A 26,892-nucleotide genomic window follows, 5' to 3' on the forward strand; every position below is an offset into this window, starting at 1 on the left:
CCAGCCTGTAACTGCAGTCAGCCCCACTAAACCGAGCCTCTCCCGGGATCGTTAATGGTAAGTATTGCTTTTATTGAAATTGATTATAATAATTATTTATTTTGGAGTTTATTTGAATGCATTGAAAATGGGGGTAATTTTGATTGTATTATTTCCTTTTACTGCATTATCTATATCAGGGGTGTGAACTCAAATTTACCTGAGGACCTGTGGCCGAGTCGTCTTCTCATATGGAGTGCTGCTGATCTCTGCTTAGAGATCCAACCTCCTAGACACATATAGATCCATACTTCCAGAAACACACACACACACAGACACACACACACACATATGTACACACAGACCTATATTCCAGACACACGTAGGTCTGTACACACTCCCCAACACTCACAGATCCACACTGACTGACACACGGACGCACACACAGATACACAGATAATCGGTGCCATACCATATAGACGCACACTCACAGATAAACTCATACATACAAACACTCATGGATACACACAGATGCAGATCCGTACTCGTGGACACATTCACAGATTCCCAATGACACACACTCACAGACACTCACAGACATTCACATACACACAGATCTCAAGGCACCACTCTTCAATGCTGGTCAGTGGATTAGCAGCTCAATTAAAAGACTGTCAGTTGCCAAGTGTCCAGTGTCTAACCAGACAGTCTGGAAATTGAGTTGCCGGCAGTTTATCTCCTACACCACGGGCCGCAAGAAGTAGCTTGGGCACAAAACATGGTCCATGGGCCAGTGGTTTGAGGCCCCTGTTTTATATAATGCAGTAAAAGGAGGGACATTTTCCACCTATGGTTTCTCTTTAATCAGCCATCACCCCTTTCTCTCCACTCACTATGCGGCTCCTCTCCTATACGTTAGTGATGGGAGTAAGAAAGGGTTTCATGGAGCCTAACGTTAGCGGTGCGAGAGGGAAGGCTGTCTAATAGTGATGGGAGAGGGAGGACTTAATGCTTAATGGTGCTGGGTGAAGGAGGGGGATGTTTAATCATAATGGAATAGGTAGGGTTGATGCCAAATGGCGATGGGAAGGAGAGTGATGCCTTGTGGTGATGGGAGAGGGAATTTATGGCTAATAATCATAGGAGAGGAAAGGGATTGGTATCTTCTGGTAATGAGAGAGGAAAGAGGTTTACGCCTAATGGTGGTGTTAGAGGGAGGGGATGATACCCAGTTATAGTCAACGAGGGCCCTCCTTTTTGTATCATCCCACTCCCTCTTCCATCACCATTAGTCGTCACCGCCTCTTTCTCCCATCACCATCAAGCATCACCCCCTCTCTCTCCCATCAACATTAGGCATCACCCTACACTTCTCTCACCACTATTTGGCAGCCATAACTCCTTCCCTTTGCCACCACAACTCGGCATCTTCCCCCTCCATCTCCCATCTGCCAGCAGAGGAGAGAGCGAGGCTCAGGGAGAATGCTGTAGGTAGGAATAGAAATGTGTTTACTAGGAGTTTTAAAGGGGGAGAGGGTGATTCCTAACAGTGATGGGAGTGGGAGGGAATATAATTCCTAATAGTGAGGGTAGTGGGAGGCGAGATGCGCTATGGTGGTGGGAGAGGGTGATTCCTAATGGTGATGGGAGTGGGAGGGAATATAATTCCTAATAGTGACGGTAGTGGGAGGCGAGATGCGCTATGGTGGTGGGAGAGGGATGATTGCTAATGGTGGTGGAGGTGGTGCCTAGTGATGAAGTGAGAAGGAGGTGGGGTGGTGCCTAGAGGTGATGGGAGAGGGTGATGCCAAGTGGTGTTGGAAGAGGGAGGAGGGTGATTCCTCATGGTGGTGTTTACATCATCATGAGGCATCACCCCATCCCTCTCTCATCACCATAAGGCATCACCCTGCTAACTCCTATCACCATTAGGCATCACCAAACATCAGTCTCCATTAGGCATCACAACAATCCCACCGCCATTGTGATTTACCACTTTCCTAACACTAATATTAGGATAGCTTCTCTCTGTCCTACAATTAGCAGCATGAGCAGCCATTCTCACCTCCTCTTGCCATCTATGTAACCATATAACAGTCTCCAACACAGCCTCACGGCTGGCATCTTCCAAGCTCAAGCGGGTTTTTGCTTGCTCCCCCTGTTGCTTGCTGGATAGCGAGCGCACGGGTGGTTCAGGTGGGGTTGGCTGCCGCGCTGTGCGAACCTGCAGCCAGTCCTGCAAGCTGTCACCAGTGGATCCAGGGGGGGGGGCACCAGGACAAATGCCCCCCCCACCCGAGAAGCCATTGAGCGATTTGTTGGCTAGGGAGGCAAGTGTCTCCCCTTTCCCCATCAACCAGGGGAAGGAGAAGCTGGAAAACTGTTATCATTCCAGAGATACAACACAGCTTTTTTCCTAACTTTTTTCTCAAAAGTCTTGATTTATGTTTTTTTTTTTAATGAAAATGTTTCAGTAAGCTTCCCCAGAAAAGTTTTTGTATCCTTTCCTGCTGCCCAAACTACCCTCGCCTCACCATCTTTTTTTTTTTTAATATTGTTAGAAATCGCAAATAAACTACTTTGAAAAATAAAATAAAAATTAATCTCAGTAGTCCTCTCCACTGCCAACAGTTTGGGTTTTTATTTTTTATTTTTGCAACAAAAATTGGTGAGACGCTGACCACAGTACTGCTTTGGATGAGCCTCTATTGGAGTTAGTTGAAAGTCGATTAATGAAGTATCCACCCTGCAAACCGCGGATCAGGGAATTTCACATGACAGTAAAAAGGTAGGTAGCCATATATTATTTTTATAATCAGTCTGTAAGATTTTATTTTTACGTCATATTTTATTTTTATTTTCACTTTATTTGGTTAATATTTCAAGTTCTTTTATTTTCAATAGCAAATAAATGTGACATTTTTATTTAATAAAGTGTTGCTCCAACCAAAATCCAGTGTTTTCATAAAGTACTGGTTTAATTTGGAGTAACCCTTTATGTGGTTGTCCGCAACCGCCCCAAATGCAAAAAAAATAAAATTAATTAAAAATCCATAAAAAAATTTCCTTCACTGAGGGAAACTTTCCCCTCAGCCCAATTTTAATCGACTGACATTACTCCACCTTGGGGAGGGAGAGCTGGGTGGACAGACTGAGGGGACCACTGGGGTGGCATGTAAGGTGGACATGATGCCATTGGCTGTCTGGCGCCAGCATGGTGTACCTACTGCCATCAGATGCCAATTTTGCACAGAATTGATATTAGCGAGCCCAATTCTCGGCTGGCTAATGACACCCCATATGTATGTGCAGCATTTCATAGCATTTTCAACTCTACACTAACTCCAGACACCTTGACCACTTTAAATCACTGCAGTGATCTTGGTGGTTGGGGTAACCCATTAAAGCAGAGTTCTCCAGCTCTCTGCATAGTATCATATTATGCTATTACTAAAGCGTTATGTTTGTCTTATCCTTGGGTAATACAGAGCCTGTCTGACACCCATCCGGCTCTGTAATGTAAGTCAGGAATGTAGGTGGTGACACATTATATTTTTATAAAAGAGCAGAAGTATTTAAGGTCTTTTTACCTCCCGTTATTAATTTACTATTATAGTATATATGGCTATTTTAATATTTTTTTCTCTTTATTCTACTTATATGTGTCGACCTTCAACATAACCTTGACGTTTTCCTGTTCTCTCTGACATATTAAATGCATGACATCATAGTTACATTGCACTTTCAGTGATATAGATTTAGCATTACACGCAAGGGTTTGTTTATACTTTATTTCTCTTTACAGTTAATTGAAATATGAACCCCAGCACCGATCATCGATATTAATCTCATCCCGAATTATTCAGCTAAGATGGACGTGTTACAGGTTACAAATTTCTCCAAGTCTGACTTTTGTCTCAGCTTCTGGTTTCCGACCGTTGGCTTCCTATCAGCGTCTGGTTTTGTACCCCCAATTCTGTACTGTGATTGCAGATTACTCATGTACGAACTCTGGCTTAATCCAAGAATTTCTCTTAATACATCGACTGGATTTACTAGTAACAACCCGAACTAGGCTGAAAGACTAGCTTCTATCTATTCCATGGACATAGTTACATAGTTTTATTTTCGCTTTCTATTGTGATGTATCATTTCTTTAATATTTAATTAATAAAAAAAGTTATATTGGAATAAAATGTAAGTTAATTTTTCCTTTTCAAACACTGGACATCTGTAGCTGTATATGAGAAAGAATAGAAATTCTAGCAGTGTGTGCTTGGGAAATGTTCACTGTAGACATTTTCAATATTTGCTGTAGATACAATGGTCGGACGATCTGAGCAGAGGAAGAGTTTATACTCTACTTACAGAATAGCAATATTCCTATAGACTTCAATGGAGGATTTCCTATTCAGTATGTAGATTAAACCCTTACTCTGCTATCAGTATCCAGCCCAGTATGTTTATGTTATTTTTTAAATAGTTTTTATTTAAAATAAGCTTATTGTCAGGCAGAGGCGGCTCTAGACTTTATGAGGCCTTAGGCGAAACTCAAACATGAGGCCCCACTAACAAAAAAGTGTCACATATACACATTGATGCACAGTTTACCTGTGTATGTGCCTGAGAGTGTGTCTGACGGAGTATCCTTGTGTGTGAATGTATGTCTCTGTGAGCATGTTTGCATTTTTGTCTGAGACCCTATGTGTATGGGGTAGCTGCTTGAAGTGTGTTGTGTGTATAGGAGGGTGATGGTGAGAAGGAGAGGCGGGTGATGGTGAGAGGGGGTGATGGTGACAGGAAGGTGATGGTGTGGGGGGTGATTGTAATGTGAGAGGGGTGATGGTGATGTGAGAAGGAGGGGGGGGTGATGTGAGAAGGAGGGGGGTGATGTGAGAAGGAGGGGGGGTGATGTGAGAAGGAGGGGGGTGATGTGAGAAGGAGGGGGGGGTGATGTGAGAAGGAGGGGGGGTGATGTGAGAAGGAGGGGGGGTGATGTAAGAAGGAGGGGGGGTGATGTGAGAAGGAGGGGGGGGTGATGTGAGAAGGAGGGGGGGTGATGTGAGAAGGAGGGGGGGTGATGTGAGAAGGAGGGGGGGGTGATGTGAGAAGGAGGGGGGGTGATGTGAGAAGGAGGGGGGGTGATGTGAGAAGGAGGGGGTGATGTCAGAAGGAGGGGGGGTGATGTGAGAAGGAGGGGGGTGATGTGAGAAGGAGGGGGGGTGATGTGAGAAGGAGGGGGTGATGTCAGAAGGAGTGGGGGGTGATGTCAGAAGGAGGGGGGGTGATGTCAGAAGGAGGGGGGGTGATGTCAGAAGGAGGGGGGGGTGATGTCAGAAGGAGGGGGGGGTGATGTCAGAAGGAGGGGTGGTGATGTCAGAAGGAGGGGGGGTGATGTCAGAAGGATGGGGGGTGATGTCAGAAGGAGGGGGGGTGATGTCAGAAGGAGGGGGGGTGATGTGAGAAGGAGGGGGTGATTTGAGAAGGAGGGGGTGATGGGGTGATGTGAGAGGGAGGGGGGTGATGTGAGAGGGAGGGGGGTGATGTGAGAGGGAGGGGGTGATGTGAGAGGGAGGGGGTGATGTGAGAGGGAGGGGGGTGATGTGAGAGGGAGGGGGGTGATGTGAGAGGGGAGGGGGGTGATGTGAGAGGGAGGGGGGGGTGATGTGAGAAGGAGGGGGGGTGATGTGAGCGGGAGGGGGGGTGATGTGAGAAGGAGGGGGGTGATGTGAGAGGGAGGGGGGGTGATGTGAGAGGGAGGGAGGTGATGTGAGAGGGAGGGGGGTGATGTGAGAGGGAGGGGGTGATGTGAGAGGGAGGGGGGTGATGTGAGAGGGAGGGGGGTGATGTGAGAGGGAGGGGGTGATGTGAGAGGGAGGGGGGTGATGTGAGAGGGAGGGGGGTGATGTGAGAGGGAGGGGGTGATGTGAGAGGGAGGGGGGTGATGTGAGAGGGAGGGGGGTGATGTGAGAGGGAGGGGGTGATGTGTGAGGGATGGGGGTGATGTGTGAGGGAGGGGGGTAATGTGAGGGTTGATGGTGAGGGGGGTTGATGCTGAGGGTGGTGAGGGGTGATGCTGAGGGTGGTGGGGGATGGTGAGGCTGAGGGTGGTGGGGGATGGTGGTGCCTGATGCTGAGGGTGGTGTGGGGGGCAGTGAGGCTGAGGGTGGTGTGGGGGGTAGTGAGGCTGAGGGTGGTGTGGGGGGTAGTGAGGCTGAGGGTGGTGTGGGGGGTAGTGAGGCTGAGGGTGGTGTGGGGGGTAGTGAGGCTGAGGGTGGTGTGGGGGGTAGTGAGGCTGAGGGTGGTAGTGAGGCTGAGGGTGGTGGGGTAGTGAGGCTGAGGGTGGTTGGGGGTTGTGATGCTGAGGTTGGTGTGGGCGGTAGTGAGGCTGAGGTTGGTGTGGGGGGTAGTGAGGCTGAGGGTGGTGTGGGGGGTAGTGAGGCTGAGGGTGGTGGGGGGGTAGTGAGGCTGAGGGTGGTGGGGGGTAGTGAGGCTGAGGGTGGTGGGGGGGTAGTGAGGCTGAGGGTGGTTGGGGTGGTGATGCTGAGGGTGGTGTGGGGGGTAGTGAGGCTGAGGGGGGTGGTGATGCTGTGGGTGGTGTGGGGGTAGTGAGGCTAAGGGTGGTTGGGGGTGAGGCTGAGGGTGGTGGGGGGTGAGGCTGAGGGTGGTTTGGGGGGTAGTGAGGCTGAGGGTGGTGTGGGGGGTAGTGAGGCTGAGGTTGGTGTGGGGGGTAGTGAGGCTGAGGGTGGTGGAGGGATAGTGAGGCTGAGGGTGGTGGGGGGGTAGTGAGGCTGATGGGGGTGAGGCTGAGGGTGGTTTGGGGGGTGAGGCTGAGGGTGGTTTGGGGGGTAGTGAGGCTGAGGGTGGTGTGGGGGGTAGTGAGGCTGAGGGTGGTGGGGTTAGTGAGGCTGAGGGTGGTGGGGGTAGTGAGGCTGAGGGTGGTGGGTAGTGAGGCTGAGGGGTAGTGAGGCTGAGGCTGGTGGGGTTAGTGAGGCTGAGGGTGGTGGGGTTAGTGAGGCTGAGGGTGGTGAGGGTAGTGAGGCTGAGGGTGGTGGGGGTAGTGAGGCTGAGGGTGGTGGGGGTAGTGAGGCTGAGGGTGGTGGGGGTAGTGAGGCTGAGGGTGGTGGGGGGGTAGTGAGGCTGCGGTTGGTGTGGGGGGTAGTGAGGCTGAGGTTGGTGTGGGGGGTAGTGAGGCTGAGGTTGGTGTGGGGGGTAGTGAGGCTGGTGTGAGGGATAGTGAGGCTGAGGGTGGTGGGGGGGTAGTGAGACTGAGGGTGGTGGGGGTAGTGAGGCTAAGGGTGGTGGGGGTAGTGAGGCTGAGGGTGGTGGGGTTAGTGAGGCTGAGGGTGGTGGGGTATTGAGGCTGAGGGTGGTGGGGGTAGTGAGGCTGAGGGTGGTGGGGGTAGTGAGGCTGAGGGTGGGGGGATGGTGAGGCTGAGGGTGGGGGTAGTGAGGCTGAGGCTGGTGGGGTTAGTAAGGCTGAGGGTGGTGGGGGTAGTGAGGCTGAGGGTGGTGGGGGTAGTGAGACTGAGGGTGGTGGGGGTAGTGAGACTGAGGGTGGTGGGAGGGTGAGGCTGAGGGTGGTGGGGGTAGTGAGGCTGAGGGTGGGGGGTAGTGAGGCTGAGGGGTAGTGAGGCTGAGGGGTAGTGAGGCTGAGGGTGGTGTGGGTGGTGAGGCTGAGGGTAAGGCTGAGGGGGGTGAGAGCCTACCTTTCCTGGTGGTCACCCTTCCCTGGTGGTCCAGTGTGGGCTCCCTGGTGGTCTGGTGGCCATTGCTGCCTTCCGGTCTGCAGCTCCACAGAGCTGCAGACCATGTAATCTCGCGAGATGTCAGAGCGTTGCCGTGGTAACCCGCGGCAACGCTCTGATTGGCCGGTTCTCGCGAGACACATGGTCTGCAGCTCTGCTGACTGCGGAGCTGCAGACCGGTGTCTGCGGTGGCCGGGCAGCCAGGAGGGGCCTCGCACCCGGCGGCATACCGGGCAACCCGCCGGGCCCCCTCCTGGTGTCAGGTCCTCGGTCACTGACCGAGGACCTGACACACTCTGCCAACAGGCGGTTTAGGCGGCCGCGAGGCCCCAGCCAGCGCGAGGCCTTAGGCGGCCGCCTAAACCGCCTAATTAGAGGGCCGCCTCTGTTGTCAGGTATAACAATATAGTGGAATTATATATAATTATGTCAGAAACTCCTATTTGGAATATCACGAATTCATTGAAAGAATGAAGCCCATGGAATAAGCAAAGCTAGGTGGAATGGGCCTTGACAGAGCTAGGAGGCAGGCCTATGGAGGAGTGTGACTTGATTGGTTATTTGGTTAAAGGGGAGTTGCCTAGTCATATAATAATTCGCCATTTTAAAATTGGGTTCCATTTTAATTTGAAATCTTTACCTGTTGTTAGCTGTCCCGCCCACCCTCCCTAATTTTAGTAGGTTAACGGCTAAGAGGTATTACTCTCCCGTTTTGGCACGGCGGCGGGGGATGGATTAGTTTAATTGGGGGTAGGTCGGTTTTTGGTAAGTGGGATAGGTCAGGAGGAATTCTTACCTTTAGATTTAGTGGTAGGTTCGAGCTCGGCGGTAGCTACGAACCTGGGGGTGTAGGGGTGTCTCGGTATGCCCCTACACTGGAAATGGATGCCCTTGGTGGCTAGGATAATGGCGTAGGGGTGTCTTGGTATGCCCCTACAATTGGAAATGGATGCCCTGGGTGGCTGTGTTAATGTTTATGTTATTTACGATATGTTACACTGTTATATGGATGTATTATGTAAATATGTTTGAGGTCATTGTCTGGGTATTTAGTTATGTTAATTGGGGGGATATCTTTTCAAACGTTGTTGACAATGACCTTTTAAATTTATATCTTATTTTATATATATAATTAATAAAGCCGTGGAATATTTTTGCCAAATAATTCATGTGTCTGTGATTATTGGAGGTTATAATTGGTTATAACAGTAATAGGCCAAAAAGACGACAATGCGCATGTCATGCGTATAATGAGTATTAATACAAAAATGGCCATAAAACATAAGACAACCGCATTTCATGATAAAATAAATACAGTCCGGAATTTAGTTTTTAAAGGCAAAAGTGATAGAAATCAGAGTTATTTTGTATATAAGGGGTAAAGAATGTGAACATAAACTGATCAGCCACCATATTAAAAAAACATAATATTTGTGGCGATATTTATGGGATAATAATAGTAAACAGTTGAGAATTGCCCACTATTTCAATTCTCAGATCCCAAAGATCGTTATTGTGTAAGTGAAATGTATTCCATATTAATAAAATCACAATTTGTTATAAAAATAGATACAATTTATTGTGACAATTTAAATAATAATAATATGTAACATGCGTGATAATAATCAATAAATATTTAGTATAACATGGGAGGTAGGGGGGAAACAGGGAGGTAGGGGGGAGAAAGAAACAGGGAGGGAGGGGGGAAAGAAACAGGGGGGGGAGAAAGAAACAGGGAGGGAGGGGGGAGAAAGAAACAGGGAGGGAGGGGGGAGAAAGAAACAGGGAGGGAGGGGGGGGAGAAAGTAACAGGGAGGGAGGGGGGAGAAAGAAACAGGGAGGGGGGGAGAAAGAAACAGGGAGGGAGGGAGGGAGAGGGAAGAAAGAAACAGGGAGGGAGGGAGGGAGGGGGAAGAAAGAATCAGGGAGGGAGGGAGGGGAAAGAAAGAAACAGGGAGGGAGGGAGGGAGGGAGGGGGAAGAAAGAAACAGGGAGGGAGGGAGGGGAAAGAAAGAAACAGGGAGGGAGGGAGGGGAAAGAAAGAAACAGGGAGGGAGGGAGGGGAAAGAAAGAAACAGGGAGGGGGAGGGGAAATAAAGAAACAGGGAGGGAGGGAGGGGAAATAAAGAAACAGGGAGGGAGGGGAGGGAAAAAGAAACAGGGAGGGAGGGGGGAGAAAGAAACAGGGGGGAGAAAGAAACAGGGAGGGGGGAGAAAGAAACAGGGAGGGGGGAGAAAGAAACTGACAGGGGGAGGGAGGGGAAGAAAGAAACTGACAGGGGGAGGGAGGGGAAGAAAAAAACTGACAGGGGGAGGGAGTGGAAGAAAGAAACTGACAGGGGGAGGGAGGGGAAGAAAGAAACTGACAGGGGGAGGGAGGGGAAGAAAGAAACTGACAGGGGGAGGGAGGGGAAGAAAGAAACTGACAGGGGGAGGGGGAAGAAAGAAACTGACAGGGGGAGGGGGGACAAAAGAAACTGACAGGGGGAGGGGGGACAAAAGAAACTGACAGGGGTGGAAGAATGGCAAGGGAGGGAAGGGGAGAAAAAAGAGAGTGAGGAGGGAGGAAGGGAGGGGGAGAAAGAGTGACAAGGGAGGGAGGGGGAGAAAGAGTGACGAGGGAGAGAGGGGGAGAAAGAGAGTGACAAGGGAGGGAGAAAGAGAGTGACAAAGGAGGGAGGGAGGGGGAGAAAGAGAGTGACAAGGGAGGGAGAAAGAGAGTGACCAGGGAGGGAGGGGGAGAAAGTGAGTGACAAGGGGGGGACGGAGGGGGAGAAAGAGAGTGACAAGGGAGGGAGGGAGGGGGAGAAAGAGTTGCAAGGGAGGGGGAGAAAGAGTGACAAGGGAGGGAGGGAGGGGGAGAAAGAGAGTGACAAGGGAGGGAGGGATGGGGGAGAAAGAGAGTGACAAGGGAGGGAGGTAGGGGGAGAAAGAGAGTGACAAGGGAGGGAGGGAGGGGGAGAAAGAGAGTGACAAGGGAGGGAGAGAGATTGACATCCACCACACACACACACATTCACACAATTATACCACACTTACACACACAGAAACACACAATGCATTCCTTACACACACTCAATGCACCCCGTACACACACTCAATGCACCCCTTACATACGCACACACTGCATCCCGTACATACACAGAATCACACCTTGCAGCCCTTACACATACAAACACAGATTCACACAATGCATTCCTTACACACATATCAGGACATCCCCTACACACTCCACCCCCTGTGAACAAACTCATTGGTGGAACATGAAGGTGGACCCTGGGATCCAGACCTTGAGCTGTGTAAAGGGCCCCCAAAAAATGGAGCTGCTTCCCGTTCTCACAGAACATTGATTTTTGTGACCACAGTTACAAACAGCCTCCAGAGAGCCTGTTCTACACCAGACCAGTGGAGCCAGACTGCAGCTAGAGCCCATCATCATCCTCATCTGGTTGTAAGTAGGCAATCTAGCATATTATTCGTGGCACTAATCTCTAATTTACCCAGGGCCGGCCTTAGGGGTGTGCGAGCTGTGCGGCCGCACAGGGCGCCATGGAGCAGGGGGCGCCCTGCGGCCCCATAGCTCACACGGCAGGGGCGTATTAGCCGCAAGGCAAACAAGGCATTTACCTTGGGCGGCATTTTCCAGGGGGCGGCAAAAAAAAGCGTGTGTGTGTGTGTCTGTGTCTGTTAGTGTGTGTGTCTGTTAGTGTGTGTCTGTGTCTGTTAGTGTGTGTCTGTTAGTGTGTTTCTGTGTCTGTTAGTGTGTGTGTCTGTTAGTGTGTGTCTGTGTCTGTTAGTCTGTGTCTGTTAGTGTGTGTCTGTTAGTGTGTGTCTGTTAGTGTGTGTGTCTGTTAGTGTGTTTGTCTGTTAGTGAGTGTGTGTGTGTCTGACTGTGTGTGTGGCTGTCTGCCTGTGTGTGTGACTGTTTGCCTATGTGTGTGTGTATGTGTGTGCGTGACGGTCTGTGTGTGTGTGTGTGTGTGTGTGACTGTCTGCCAGTGTGTGTGTGTGTGTCTGTCTGTGTGTGTGTGTGTGTGTGTGTGTGACTATCTGCCAGTGTGTGTTTGACTGTTTGTCTGTGTGTGTGACTGTGTGTGTGTGTGGCTGTTTGCCTCTGTGTGTGTGGCTGTCTGCCTGTGTGTTTGTGTGTGGCTGTCTGTGTGTGACTGCCAGCCTGTGTGTGTGGCTGTCTGCCTGTGTGTGTTTGTGTGTGTGTGACTGTCTGCCTGTGTGTGTGTGTGTGTGTGTTTGTGTGTGTGACTGCCTATGTGTGACTGTCTGGGCAGACTAGATGGGCCGAATGGTTCTTATCTGCCGTCAGATTCCATGTCTGTGTGTGTGTGTTTGTGTGTGGCTGTCTGTGTATGACTGCCTGAGTGTGTTTGTGTGTGTGTATGGATGTCTGCCTGTGTGTGTGTGTGACAGGGTGTGTGGGAAGGGGGAAGGAGTGGGGGAGAGGGGGACGGGAAGGGGGGGCGCTGTGAAGATTTTTCGCACAGGGAACCCAAATGCCTAAGGCCGGCCCTGAATTTACCTCACATTAAAGAAACACTATAGTCCCCAGAAGCACTGCAGCTTAATGTAGTGGTTCTGGTGTCTATAGCCTGTCCCTGCACGCCTTTTAATGTAAACACGTCGGCACTCCAGCACTGGCGTTAGTTAAAATGGCAGAAAAATAATTGGAAAGGGTTAGGGGGGCTACTAATAAGGATAGGGGAGAGGGGTAGGTAGAAAAATAATCGGAAGGGTTTAGGGGGGCTACTAATATGGATGGGAGGAGGGGGGAGGTAGAAAAATTATTGGAAGGGGTTAGGGGAGTACTAATATGAATGGAAGAGGTAGGGTGGGTTCTAATATGCATGGAAGGGGTTAGGGGGTACTAATATGCATGGAAGGGGTTAGGGGGTACTAATATGCATGGAAGGGGTTAGGGGGTACTAATATGCATGGAAGGGGTAGGGGGTTAATATGCGTTGAAGGGGTAGGTGGGGTTCTTTTGTGCATGGAAGGGGTAGGGGTGGTTCTAATATTCATGGGAAGGGTAGGGGTGGTTCTAATCAGGAGGATCCCGGCGCTGTATCCGGGTAAGTAAAATCCCTTCCCTGTAGTGACCCTTTAATGTTATTATTTAATCATTTATATAGCGACTGCTAATTCCGTAGCGCTGTACAATGGGATAAACAACTCCTAGTTTACGGAATAAGAATATACCCGGCGAGTAAAAATGCTATCCCCCCAGATTTTTGGGGGTTCCTACGCCCATGTACAGAGCTCTGCCACGCTACATCATAGGTAGGGGGGAAAGAAACAGGGAGGGGGGGGGAGGGAGGGGTAGAAAAAATAGAGTGACAAGGGAGGGAGGGGGGAGGGAGAAAAAAGAGAGTGACAAGGGAGGCAGGGGGGAAGGAGAAAAAAGAGAGTGACAAGGGAGAGGGGAGAAAAAAAAGAGTGACAAGGGAGGGGGGGAAAAAGAGAGTGACAAGGGAGGGAGGGGGGGAAGAAAAAATAGAGTGACAAGGGAGGGAGCAGGGAGGGAGAAAAAAGAGAGTGACAATGGAGGGTTGGGGAGAAAAAAAGAGAGTGACAAGGGAGGGGGGAAAAAGAGAGTGACACGGGAGGGAGGGGGATAAAAAAGAGAGTGACAAGGGAGGGAGGGGGAGAAAGAGTGACAAGGGAGGGAGGGAGGGGGATAAAAAAGAGAGTGACAAGGGAGGGAGGGAGGGGGATAAAAAAGAGAGTGACAAGGGAGGGAGGAGGGTAAAAAAGAGAGTGACAAGGGAGGGAGGGAGGGGGAGAAAGAGTGATGAGGGAGGGGGAGAAAGAGTGATGAGGGAGGGGGAGAAAGAGTGATGAGGGAGGGGGAGAAAGAGTGATGAGGGAGGGAGGGGGAGAAAGAGTGACAAGGAGGGAGGGAGGGGGAGAAAGAGTGACAAGGGAGGGAGGGAGGGAGGGGGAGAAAGAGTGACAGGGGGAGAAAAAATAGAGTGACGAGGGAGGGAGGGGGAGAAAAAAAGAGCGTGACAAGGGAGGGGGGGGAAAATGAGAGTGACAAGGGAGGGAGGGGGAGAAAGAGTGACAAGGGCGGGAGGGAGGGGGATAAAAAGGAGAGTGACAAGGGAGGGAGGGGGATAAAAAAGAGAGGGACAAGGGAGGGAGGGAGGGGGATAAAAAAGAGAGTGACAAGGGAGGGAGGGAGGGGGATAAAAAAGAGAGTGACAAGGGAGGGAGGGAGGGGGAGAAAGAGAGTGACAAGGGAGGGAGAGGGAGAAAGAGAGTGACAAGGGAGGGAGCGAGAGAAAGAGAGTGGGGAGGGGGAGGGGGAGAAAGAGAGTGGGGAGGGAGGGGGAGAAAGAGAGTGACAAGGGAGGGAGAAATAGAGTGGGGAGGGAGGGGGAGAAAGAGTGACAAGGGAGGGAGGGGGGAGAAAGAGTGACAAGGGAGGGGGAGAAAAAGTGACAAGGGAGGGGGAGAAAGAGTGACAAGGGAGGGGGGAGAGTGACAAGGGAGGGAGGGAGGAGAGAAAGAGTGACAAGGGAGGGGGAGAAAGAGAGTGACAAGGGAGGGAGAAAGAGAGTGACAAGGGAGGGAGGGGGAGAAAGAGAGTGACAAGAGAGGGAGGGGGAGAAAGAGAGTGACAAGGGGGGGAGGGAGAGGGAGAAAGAGTGACAAGGGAGGGAGGGGGGAGAAAGAGTGACAAGGGAGGGGGAGAAAGAGTGACAAGGGAGGGGGAGAGAGTGACAAGGGAGGGAGGGAGGAGAGAAAGAGTGACAAGGGAGGGAGGGGGAGAAAGAAAGTGACAAGGGAGGGAGGGAGGGGGAGAAGGAGGGAGAGAGATTGACAGTCATCACACGCACACACACACACACACACACACAATCATGCAACCCTTACACACACAGAAACACACAATGCATTCCTTACACACACTCAATGCACCCCGTGCACACACACACACACACACACACAATCACACAATCATGCAACCCTTACACACAGAAACACACAATGCATTCCTTACACACACTCAATGCACCCTGTACACACACTCAATGCACCCTTTACAGACGCACACACTGCATCCCGTACATACACAGAAACACACCTTGCAGCCCTTACACATACAAACACAGATTCACACAATGCATTCCTTACACACATATCAGGACATCCCCTACACACTCCACCCCCTGTGAACAAACTCATTGGTGGAACATGAAGGTGGACCCTGGGACCCAGACCTTGAGCTGTGTAAAGGGCCCCCCAAAAATGGAGCTGCTTCCCGTTCTTCCCGTTCTGACCACAGTTACAAACAGCCTCCAGAGAGCCTGTTCTACACCAGTGGAGCCAGACTGCAGCTAGAGCCCATCATCATCCTCATCTGGTTGTAAGTAGGCAATCTAGCATATTATTTGTGGCACTAATCTCTAATTTACCTCACATTAAAGAAACACTATATTCCCCAGAACCACTGCAGCTTAATGTAGTGGGTCTGGTGTCTATAGCCTGTCCCTGCAGGCCTTTTAATGTAAACACGGCGGCACTCCAGCACTGGCGTTAGTTAAAATGGCAGAAAAATAATTGGAAAGGGTTAGGGGGGCTACTAAAAAGGATAGGGGGAGAGGGGTAGGTAGACAATTAATTGGAAGGGTTTGGGGGGCTACTAATATGGATGGGAGGAGGGGGGAGGTAGAAAAATTATTGGAAGGGGTTAGGGGAGTACTAATATGAATGGAAGGGGTAGGGTGGGTTCTAATATGCATGGAAGGGGTTAGGGGGGTACTAATATGCATGGAATCGGTAGGGGGATACTAATATGCATGGAAGGGGTAGGGGGTTAATATGCGTGGAAGGGGTAGGTGGGGTTCTTTTGTGCATGGAAGGGGTAGGGGTGGTTCTAATATTCATGGGAAGGGTAGGGGTGGTTCTAATCAGGAGGATCCCGGCGCTGTATCCGGGTAAGTAAAACCCCTTCCCTGTAGTGACCCTTTAATGTTATTATTTAATCATTTATATAGCGACTGCAAATTCCGTAGCGCTGTACAATGGGATAAACAACTCCTAGTTTACGGAATAAGAATATACCCGGCGAGTAAAAATGCTATCCCTCCCAGATTTTTTTGGGTTCCTACGCCCGTGTATATAGTCCTATCTATAATCAATAGAAGATTTAACTGAATATACATAAATAGATAGTCCTGCTGCACGGGTTTTCGTTACAGCCTACTGTCAACAATAAAAAATTTAATTAACAAATTAACAAAAACGAATTAATTAATAAACAAATTAAATAGTGACGCACATGCTTTTCTGTCTCATTTTTGCAACCTCTCTCTGTCTCTTTAATAACTGCACTAATAACTGCATTAGTCTGCTATCAGTGGCTCAAATCTCCGTTACTAACTCTTAAATTACATTTTGGAATTAGCAACAAAGGCATGGGAATTGATGCGTAAGAAATTAGTCCTACATACAAGAGCGTTTTAATGACAAAAACTTGACAAGCGTCTTGAAATACATCATCTGAACAATGTTTTGAGGTGTGGTAACTGTAGTATAAGCGGAATAATTGTGTTGTGACCGCATCACCACCTCAGGTGTGCATTATTTTTCGAATAATTCAACGGCCTGTCATCAATTATCCCTTATGTATTCCTCTCTCTTAGCGCAAACTGCCTTATACATAGACTCACAAACATATACATATATACACATACACACTGCCCAATACATACATGCACATAGGTACACTTCCAAAAACATACACACACAGAAAGTGCCTTTTACATACATGCAGACAAACTGGCTAATACACACAAACAGAAACTGCCAAATACATACATACATACACCAACACATACACACCGCCTCACCCACATGCAAACTACTTTATAGATACATGCAGGGTATGGGATTTAAAAAAAAAATCTTATTGTCCAAGGAACTAAAGTGCACCCATACATAAACACACTGACACATACAAAAATACACTGCACACTGACACACACACTAACTGATACACAAACACTTTGCACACTGAACCAAAGCCCAAGCAGGGCCGCCATCAGGGGGTGACAAACATGTAGCGCATGCTGATGGGGCCCATCGGGTGGCCCACTCACTTAGGGCCACCCGATGGGCCCTGTATCTTCAGGGGCCCGGTCAGCGCTGCGGCCGTGCAATAGCGCGACTGGGCCCCTTTAAAAAAAATCTCAGTCGCAAAGTACTGCTGGGAGGAAGTGGCCGTCACTTCCTCCCAGCTCCCTCCCCTCCCCTCAGCGCCGCGAGAAAGGGAAGAAAGACAACCGCCGCTGGAGCCACGCCGACTCCCATCAGCCACAGACTTCCACCTGCAAACAAAGGTAAGAAATATTAGCTGTATTTGTGTATGTATGTCTGTGTGTATGTCAGAATGTCTGTGTGTATGTTAGAATGTCTGTGTGTATGTCAGAATGTCTGTGTGTATGTCAGTGTGTCTGTGTGTATGTCAGAATGTCTGTGTGTATGTTATAATGTCTGTGTGTATGTCAGAATGTCTGTGTGTATGTCAGTATGTCTGTATCTATGTCAGAATGTCTGTGTGTATGTCAGAATGTCTGTGTGTATGTCAGTATGTCAGTATGTCTGTGTGTATGTCAGAATGTCTGTGTGTATGTCAGTATGTCTGTGTGTATGTCAGAATGTCTGTGTGTATGCCAGTATGTCTGTGTGTATGTCAGAATGTCTGTGTGTATGTTAGAACGTCTGTGTGTATGTCAGAATGTCTGTGTGTATCTCAGTATGTCTGTGTGTATGTCAGAATGTCTGTGTGTATGTCAGAATGTCTGTGTGTATGTCAGTATGTCTGTATGTATGTCAGAATGTCTGTGTGTATGTCAGTATGTCTGTGTGTATGTCAGTATAACTGTGTGTATGTCAGAATGTCTGTGTGTATGTCAGAATGTCTGTGTGTATGTCAGTATGTCAGTATATCTGCGTGTATGTCAGAATGTCTGTGTGTATGTCAGTATGTCAGTATGTCTGTGTGTATGTCAGAATGTCTGTATGTATGTCAGTATGTCTGTGTGTATGTCAGTATGGATGTGTGTATGTCAGAATGTATGTGTGTATGTCAGTATGTCTGTATGTATGTCAGTATGTCTGTGTGTATGTCAGAATGTCTGTATGTATGTCAGTATGTCTGTGTGTATGTCAGAATGTCTGTGTGTATGTCAGAATGTCTGTGTGCACGTCAGAATGTCTGTGTGTATGTCAGTATATCTGTGTGTATGTCAGAATCACTGTGTGTATGTTAGAATGTCTGTGTGTATGTCAGTATGTCTGTGTGTATGTCAGAATGTCTGTGTGTATGTCAGTATGTCTGTGTGTATGTCAGTATGTCTGTATGTATGTCAGAATGTCTGTGTGTATGTCAGTATGTCTGTGTGAATGTCAGAATGTCTGTGTGTATGTCAGTATGTCTGTATGTATGTCAGAATGTCTGTGTGTATGTCAGTATGTCAGTATGTCTGTGTGTATGTCAGTATAACTGTGTGTATGTCAGAATGTCTGTGTGTATGTCATAATGTCTGTGTGTATGTCAGTATGTCAGTACGTCTGTGTGTATGTCAGAATGTCTGTGTGTATGTCAGTATGTCAGTATGTCTGTGTGTATGTCAGAATGTCTGTATGTATGTCAGTATGTCTGTGTGTATGTCAGTATGTATGTGTGTATGTCAGAATGTATGTGTGTATGTCAGTATGTCTGTATGTATGTCAGTATGTCTGTGTGTATGTCAGAATGTCTGTGTGTATGTCAGAATGTCTGTGTGCATGTCAGAATGTCTGTGTGTATGTCAGTATATCTGTGTGTATGTCAGAATCACTGTGTGTATGTTAGAATGTCTGTGTGTATGTCAGTATGTCTGTGTGTATGTCAGAATGTCTGTGTGTATGTCAGTATGTCTGTGTGTATGTCAGTATGTCTGTATGTATGTCAGAATGCCTGCGTGTATGTCAGTATGTCAGTATGTCTGTGTGTATGTCAGTATGTCTGTGTGTATGTCAGAATGTCTGTGTGTATGTCAGTATGTCTGTGTGTATGTCAGAATGTCTGTGTGTATGTCAGTATGTCTGTATGTATGTCAGCATGTCTGTGTGTATGTCAGTATGTCAGTATGTCTGTGTAACTGTGTGTATGTCAGAATGTCTGTGTGTATGTCAGAATGTCTGTGTGTATGTCAGTATGTCAGTATGTCTGTGTGTATGTCAGAATGTCTGTGTGTATGTCAGTATGTCAGTATGTCTGTGTGTATGTCAGAATGTCTGTATGTATGTCAGTATGTCTGTGTGTATGTCAGTATGTATGTGTGTATGTCAGAATGTATGTGTGTATGTCAGTATGTCTGTATGTCTGTGTGTATGTCAGAATGTCTGTATGTATGTCAGTATGTCTGTGTGTACGTCAGAATGTCTGTGTGTATGTCAGAATGTCTGTGTGCACGTCAGAATGTCTGTGTGTATGTCAGTATATCTGTGTGTATGTCAGAATGTCTGTGTGTATGTTAGAATGTCTGTGTGTATGTCAGTATGTCTGTGTGTATGTCAGAATGTCTGTGTGTATGTCAGTATGTCTGTGTGTATGTCAGAATGTCTGTGTGTATGTTAGAATGTCTGTGTGTATGTCAGAATGTCTGTGTGTATGTCAGTATGTCTGTGTGTATGTCAGAATGTCTGTGTGTATGTCAGTATGTCTGTATGTATGTCAGAATGTCTGTGTGTATGTCAGTATGTCAGTATGTCTGTGTGAATGTCAGTATGTCTGTGTGTACGTCAGAATGTCTGTGTGTATGTCAGAATGTCTGTGTGCACGTCAGAATGTCTGTGTGTATGTCAGTATGTCTGTTTGTATGTCAGTATGTCTGTGTGCATGTCAAAATGTCTGTATGTATGTCAGTATGTCTAGGTGTATGTCAGAATGTCTGTGTGTATATCAGTATGTCTGTGTGTATGTCAGAATGTCTGTGTGTATGTCAGTATGTCTGTGTGTATGTCAGAATGTCTGTGTGTATTTCAGTATGTCTGTGTGTATGTCAGAATGTCTGTGTGTATGTCAGTATGTCTGTGTGTATGTCAGTATGTCTGTATGTATGTCAGAATGTCTGTGTGTATGTCAGTATGTCTGTGTGTATGTCAGAATGTCTGTGTGTATGTCAGAATGTCTGTGTGTATGTTAGAATGTCTGTGTGTATGTCAGAATGTCTGTGTGTATGTCAGTATGTCTGTGTGTATGTCAGAATGTCTGTGTGTATGTCAGTATGTCTGTATGTATGTCAGAATGTCTGTGTGTATGTCAGTATGTCAGTATGTCTGTATGTATGTCAGTATGTCTGTGTGTACGTCAGAATGTCTGTGTGTATGTCAGAATGTCTGTGTGCACGTCAGAATGTCTGTGTGTATGTCAGTATATCTATGTGTATGTCAGAATGTCTGTGTGTATGTTAGAATGTCTGTGTGTATGTCAGTATGTCTGTGTGTATGTCAGAATGTCTGTGTGTATGTCAGTATGTCTGTGTGTATGTCAGAATGTATGTGTGTATGTTAGAATGTCTGTGTGTATGTCAGAATGTCTGTGTGTATGTCAGTATGTCTGTGTGTATGTCAGAATGTCTGTGTGTATGTCAGTATGTCTGTATGTATGTCAGAATGTCTGTGTGTATGTCAGTATGTCTGTGTGTATGTCAGAATGTCTGTGTGTATGTCAGTATGTCTGTATGTATGTCAGTATGTCTGTGTGTATGTCAGAATGTCTGTATGTATGTCAGTATGTCTAGGTGTACGTCAGAATGTCTGTGTGTATGTCAGTATGTCTGTGTGTATGTCAGTATGCCTGTGTGTATGTCAGAATGTCTGTGTGTATGTCAGTATGTATGTGTGTATGTCAAAATGTCTGTATGTATGTCAGTATGTCTAGGTGTATGTCAGAATGTCTGTGTGTATGTCAGTATGTCTGTGTGTATGTCAGAATGTCTGTGTGTATGTCAGTATGTCTGTGTGTATGTCAGAATGTCTGTGTGTATTTCAGTATGTCTGTGTGTATGTCAGAATGTCTGTGTGTATGTCAGTATGTATGTGTGTATGTTAGAATGTCTGTGTGTATGTCAGAATGTCTGTGTGTATGTCAGTATGTCTGTGTGTATGTCAGTATGTATGTCAGAATGTCTGTGTGTATGTCAGAATGTCTGTGTGTATGTCAGTATGTCTGTGTGTATGTCAGTATGTCTGTGTGTATGTTAGAATTTCTGTGTGTATGTCAGTATGTCTGTGTGTATGTCAGAATGTCTGTATCTATGTCAGTATGTCTGTGTGTATGTCAGTATGTCTGTGTGTATGTCAGAATGTCTGTGTGTATGTCAGTATGTCTGTATGTATATCAGTATGTCTGTGTGTATGTTAGAATGTCTGTGTGTATATCAGTATGTCTGTATGTATGTCAGTATGTCTGTGTGTATGTCAGAATGTCTGTATGTATGTCAGAATGTCTGTGTGTATGCCAGTATGTCTGTATGTATGTTAGCATGTCTGTGTGTATGTTAGAATCTCTGTGTGTATGTCAGTATGTCTGTATGTATGTATGTGTGTATGTTAGAATGTCTGTGTATATGTCAGTATGTATGTGTGTATGTATGTCAGTATGTCTGTATGTATGTCAGTATGTCTGTGTGTATTTCAGTATGTCTGTGTGTATGTCAGAATGTCTGTGTGTATGTCAGTATGTCTCTGTGTATGTTAGAATGTCTGTGTGTATGTCAGAATGTCTGTTTGTATGTCAGTATGTCTGTGTGTATGTCATTATGTATGTCAGAATGTCTGTGTGTATGTCAGTATGTCTGTGTGTATGTCAGAATGTCTGTGTGTATGTCAGTATGTATGTGTGTATGTCAGTATGTCTGTGTGTATTTTAGAATTTCTGTGTGTATGTCAGTATGTCTGTGTGTATGTCAGAATGTCTGTATCTATGTCAGTATGTCTGTGAGTATGTCTGTGTGTATGTCAGAATGTCTGTGTGTATGTCAGTATGTCTGTATGTATATCAGTATGTCTGTATGTATGTCAGTATGTCTGTGTGTATGTCAGAATGCCTGTGCGTATGTCAGAATGCATGTGTGTATGTCAGAATGTCTGTGTGTATGTCAGTATGCCTGTATGTGTGTCAGTATGTCTGTGTGTATACATACATATATACATACATATGTACATACATACAGACAGACATACTGACATACACACAGACATACTGACATACACACAGACATTCTGACATACATACAGACATACTGACATACACACAGACATTCTGACATACACACAGACATACTGACATACACACAGACATTCTAACATACACACAGACATACTGACATACACACAGACATACTGACATACACACAGACATACTGACATACATACAGACATACTGACATACACACATACATTCTGACATACACACAGACATTCTAACATACACACAGACATACTGACTTACATACAGACATACTGACATACACACAGACATTCTGACATACACACAGACATACTGACATACACACAGACATTCTAACATACACACAGACATACTGACATACATACAGACATACTGACATACACACAGACATTCTAACATGCATACATACATACATACATACAGACATACTGACATACACACAGACATTCTAACATACACACAGACATTCTAACATGTCAGTATGTCTGTATGTATGTCAGAATGTCATACTGACATACACACAGACATTCTAACATACACACAGACATTCTAACATGTCAGTATGTCTGTATGTATGTCAGAATGTCTGTGTGTATGTCAGTATGTCTGTGTGTATGTCAGTATGTCTGTCTGTATGTATGTATATATGTATGTATGCCAGTATGAATGAATGTATGTCTGTGTGTATGTATGTAATGTTGTTGTATGTATGTGTAAGTCCTCATGCATGTGTGTCTGTATGTATGTTAGTATGTGTCTATCTGTCACTATGAATGCCTGTGTGTCCGTATATGTGTGTATGTCTCAGTATGTGTGTGTCAGTACGTATGCCTATATGCGTGTATTTCTTTTTCAGTATGTATTTGTGTGTGTGTGTGTGTGTCTGTGTCCTTTTGTATCAGTGTGTGTTTTTGTGTCTGTGTGTATTCCTGTGGGCGGGATTTGGAGGCGGACCCTGTGGGCGGGATTGGAGGCGGGCCTCAAGGGGCCCAGACCCTGAGCTGAGTTACGGGCCCCAACATTTCTGGTGGCGGCCCTGCATGTTAGTATAAAGAAGATATTAAATCCCCTTTCCCCCACCTGAGGGTATACGGTGCCTTTTTAGCAACTTGTTGCCCAGTCGCTAGCCATTGACTGCTCACTGTTTAGTAGAGATGCCTAACTTGCGCCATGGTGGGTGGGGGCACAAGGAAGCTTTTAAGTTTGACTTGTAATGCAGCAGCGGGACTCCCCTTTAATGTGGCAGCTGGCCAGCAGCCACAGAACTTACCTTGCACTGCAAATTATTTGTATAGTATTTGCCTTATGGTTGCTAGCACTGCCAGTTATCAGATTGTTGGATTTTTTTAAATCTGTACCCTGATTTTCAGTTTAGGGCCCTGTTTTTAACAATCCAAGCCTGTATTTCTGCCATTCTGCAGCTTTCGGTTTAACTGAAATGCAAATCAGATTCAGGTTTACTTGGAGACATTGTCTGGACATTGTCTGGACTTCTTAATCTAGCAAATGGTATTGCCCCATGAGGTATGGGGCCATTTGGAATTTAGTGAATAACTCTGTGTATGTACTACTCATGCCTGAGTAAACATACCATACCACGTGTGACCTTATAAGGTAGCAAATGCAGCCATTCGGAGGGAGGTGTAAGAATACTCCCAAGTAATTATGCACCAGCGTCAGTAATACTTTACATCAGAAATTAGTCAATTACCTACGAAAATGTCAATTTTGCCCAGCTTGTGTAATTCTGGACACACCTTTGTGGCCTTGTATCTTCACTTGCATCATTCTAGCACTGGTCTCTCGTAAAATGACATGGGCTGTAACTCTAGTCTTTATACCTTTTTCCAGATTTTTGAGGCATCTTCAATTTTCATGTAGATGTGCATGCGCAACTGATGCAAGGTTATGACGCCAGTGCCTGTTATACTCTGCATCCTTTGTGGTTCCAAGCCCGTAATTACATTATTTTCAATGTTTCATTTAAAAAAAAATAATAATAATAATTTGACCCGATTTATTCCTTTAAATCGTTTTTGTGCTACTTGTATCTACTTGATCTAACTAGTGTTTTTTTTTTTTGCTGTTCTTGATTTGCCATCATTCATTTGGTATATCTGACCTTGGAGTTAGTATGGTTAGTTATGGTACTTCCAATTTCTATTTTAAGAATTAAGCCCTTCCACTCTAAGGTCCAGTAATACATCTTTTCCATCATTGCCAGTGTGCCTTTTGTTAGGTGTTGACTTATATCTAGCTGATGATCCACTCCATTCCTGAAAGAAGGAGAATGAAGAAAAGCGAAAAGGACATTGGACTACTGACCTCTTTGCTTCATAAGAAGAAGGTGCAGACTAGCAATACGCCACCACAGCGCACCCCAAATTTGTTCACCATCGATATCTACTTAATGACTCACTGGATAGATTCCATGGTGGGAATTGGAAGAACCATTGTCTACTTCTTTGACAAATGAAAACAATCCAGAGCCCTGGTTACATGTTTTTAATAATACAAAATCTGAATAAACATTAGTGTAAGTTCAATAACAAATTTATCTGGCTTTAGAGTCCTACACATTGCATGTTACAATTACGAGACTGCGTCTATTTTTAACTAGTTCAGACACAAACATTTTAAGTCATTGAAAAATATGTTTTGAAATGATTCACTGGGATCTAATAATAGTCATAAAATCTCGAGTTAGCTGCCATTTAAATCAATATAGTGACTTTTGCCGTATTCCATCAGCGAAACAACAGTGCAGCCAAGGGTCAGAGAAAAGTACACACAAAAACATGTTCAATAAGTACTTGGTGAGAGTGCATTCCTTCAATATCTGACGTACAGTCCAGTTGCTGGTCATGCATCAATATTCCCAGAGAGACTCTCTCATTACTGAGAGAAGAAGAGAGTATGACGCAGCTTGTATACTGGTGTTTGTGAGAAATCTAATAATACAGATACAATTTATTGCTTGTTGTGGTTTCCTGCATATACAGAGGCAAGTCTCACGAGATGTAATCGAGATATCTTGTCACTTCCTAGTTCATTGTGTTGACCAACTTTACATCTGATGTTTTAGTATTTGTCAGGGTAGAATTACAGACAGTATACAACTGAAATATGTTGAATGTGTTAACAATCCTTTTTTAAATGCAACACGGTTTTTAAGGTAACACATTTGTATTCATATGATCTTTAATTGATGAATTACAATATTTTTCAACCTTTAACTCATCTTTGTGATTGGCTAGTCATTTTTTAAATGTTGTGTTTTAAAATTGATATAAGATTTAGAGAAAAGAAATAGTTTTATTGATGTGCCCTAAATGACTATACAAGCCTCTTCAAATGTCCCATAGCTATACATGCTTATACAATGATGAGTAACCTTTGATTTTTTTTGCTACTGATTTCCTTACTCTTCCACCAGCAGTTACATTTCTATCATTGGTGGCTGTATTTTTACCAAGCCCACCCCAGTACTCATCACATGCTGTACAGCCCTTTTCTGCCATAGGTAATAGGAAAGGAGAAAATAATTAATAATGACTTAATTCCTCTCTGTATCATACCCTAAAGTCCTTATCCCACTCCCCCGCACACTACAGTCCCTATACACTATATTCTTTATAAACACACACCACATATCCTATACGAACACCATACCCACAAGTCACCAACACTCTGTACCCTCCAGGCTTACCCAAACCCCTGCCCTCCATATGTTGCTGAACTACAACTCCCATGATTCTATGAATGAAATAGATAGGCTGAGAATCATGGGAGTTGTAGTTCAGCAACATCTGGAGGGCCAGAATTTGGGGAAGCCTGCTCTAGACAAACACACTACACCTCATAGAGAAACACATACACTACACCCTCGAGACACACAATACAGCCCCAACACACGTGCTCCTAAAAAGACATATACACACACTTACACTCCATAAACAGTCACATACACTACATCCTATTTGCACACACACTCTACAGCTTACAAACACATATTTAACAGTCTGATAGACATAGTGTTACGGTTAGAGCATGACATCCAGACAGACGTGGTTGCCCCAGAAATGCCCAACAGGGGATTTGAACTCTGGACTCTTTCTGCCTTAGTCCTGCTGTCTTGCCTCTAGGCCAGTGTTTCCCAATTAGTGTTCCTAGGGTTCCGCGAGAACAACATTGGGGTTCCGCCGTAAATCGCCACATCCAAGATGGCCGCCGCTCCCTGCTGTTACCAGAAGGTCGGAAACAGCAGAGATCGTGAGATTCAGGGCCGTCTTTAATGTGGGGCAAACGGGGCAGCTGCCTCGGGCCCTTTTACTTCTAGGGGGCCCAAGGCAGCTGCCCCTGTGGGCCCCACTGCCCTTGACAACTTTCTCTCCCCCACCTCCCCACCCATGGGCCCCAGGTGCATCCTGAGGATGCACACTAAGGAGGCCCAGCGGGTGGCCCGTGCTCTAAGGTGGGCGTTTGTAAGTAGGGGCCCTGTGTATATGTCTGTATAAGTATGTATGTGAAAGGTGCAATTGCATGCCAGGGAGTGCTTTGCCCAGGGTCCTAGTGATATTAAAGACGGCCCTGGCGTGATTGCCACACACTTATGCATGCCTGCCCTGTGTCAGCTTGCCCAGCGTCAGCCTGCCCAGCGTCATTTAAGGTAAGAATTCGTCCCAGCCTGCCTATTTTGTTCTGAAACACCTAATTCCCTTGCAATTCTCCTCATAGTCCTGATTTGGTGAATAACAGGCAGGATTATTGACCAAACCATAATTTACTGGGAAAACTACCTGGAATTCTGAATTTAAAGCACAAGTAACTGATGTGAAATCATAGCAGACTTTGAGAATAGTTACCCTTTCACTAATTTAGCATAATATTTGCATTTTAGCTGCT

Source organism: Pelobates fuscus, chromosome 3 (assembly GCF_036172605.1).
Source record: "Pelobates fuscus isolate aPelFus1 chromosome 3, aPelFus1.pri, whole genome shotgun sequence".
NCBI classification, from domain to species: Eukaryota; Metazoa; Chordata; class Amphibia; order Anura; family Pelobatidae; genus Pelobates; species Pelobates fuscus.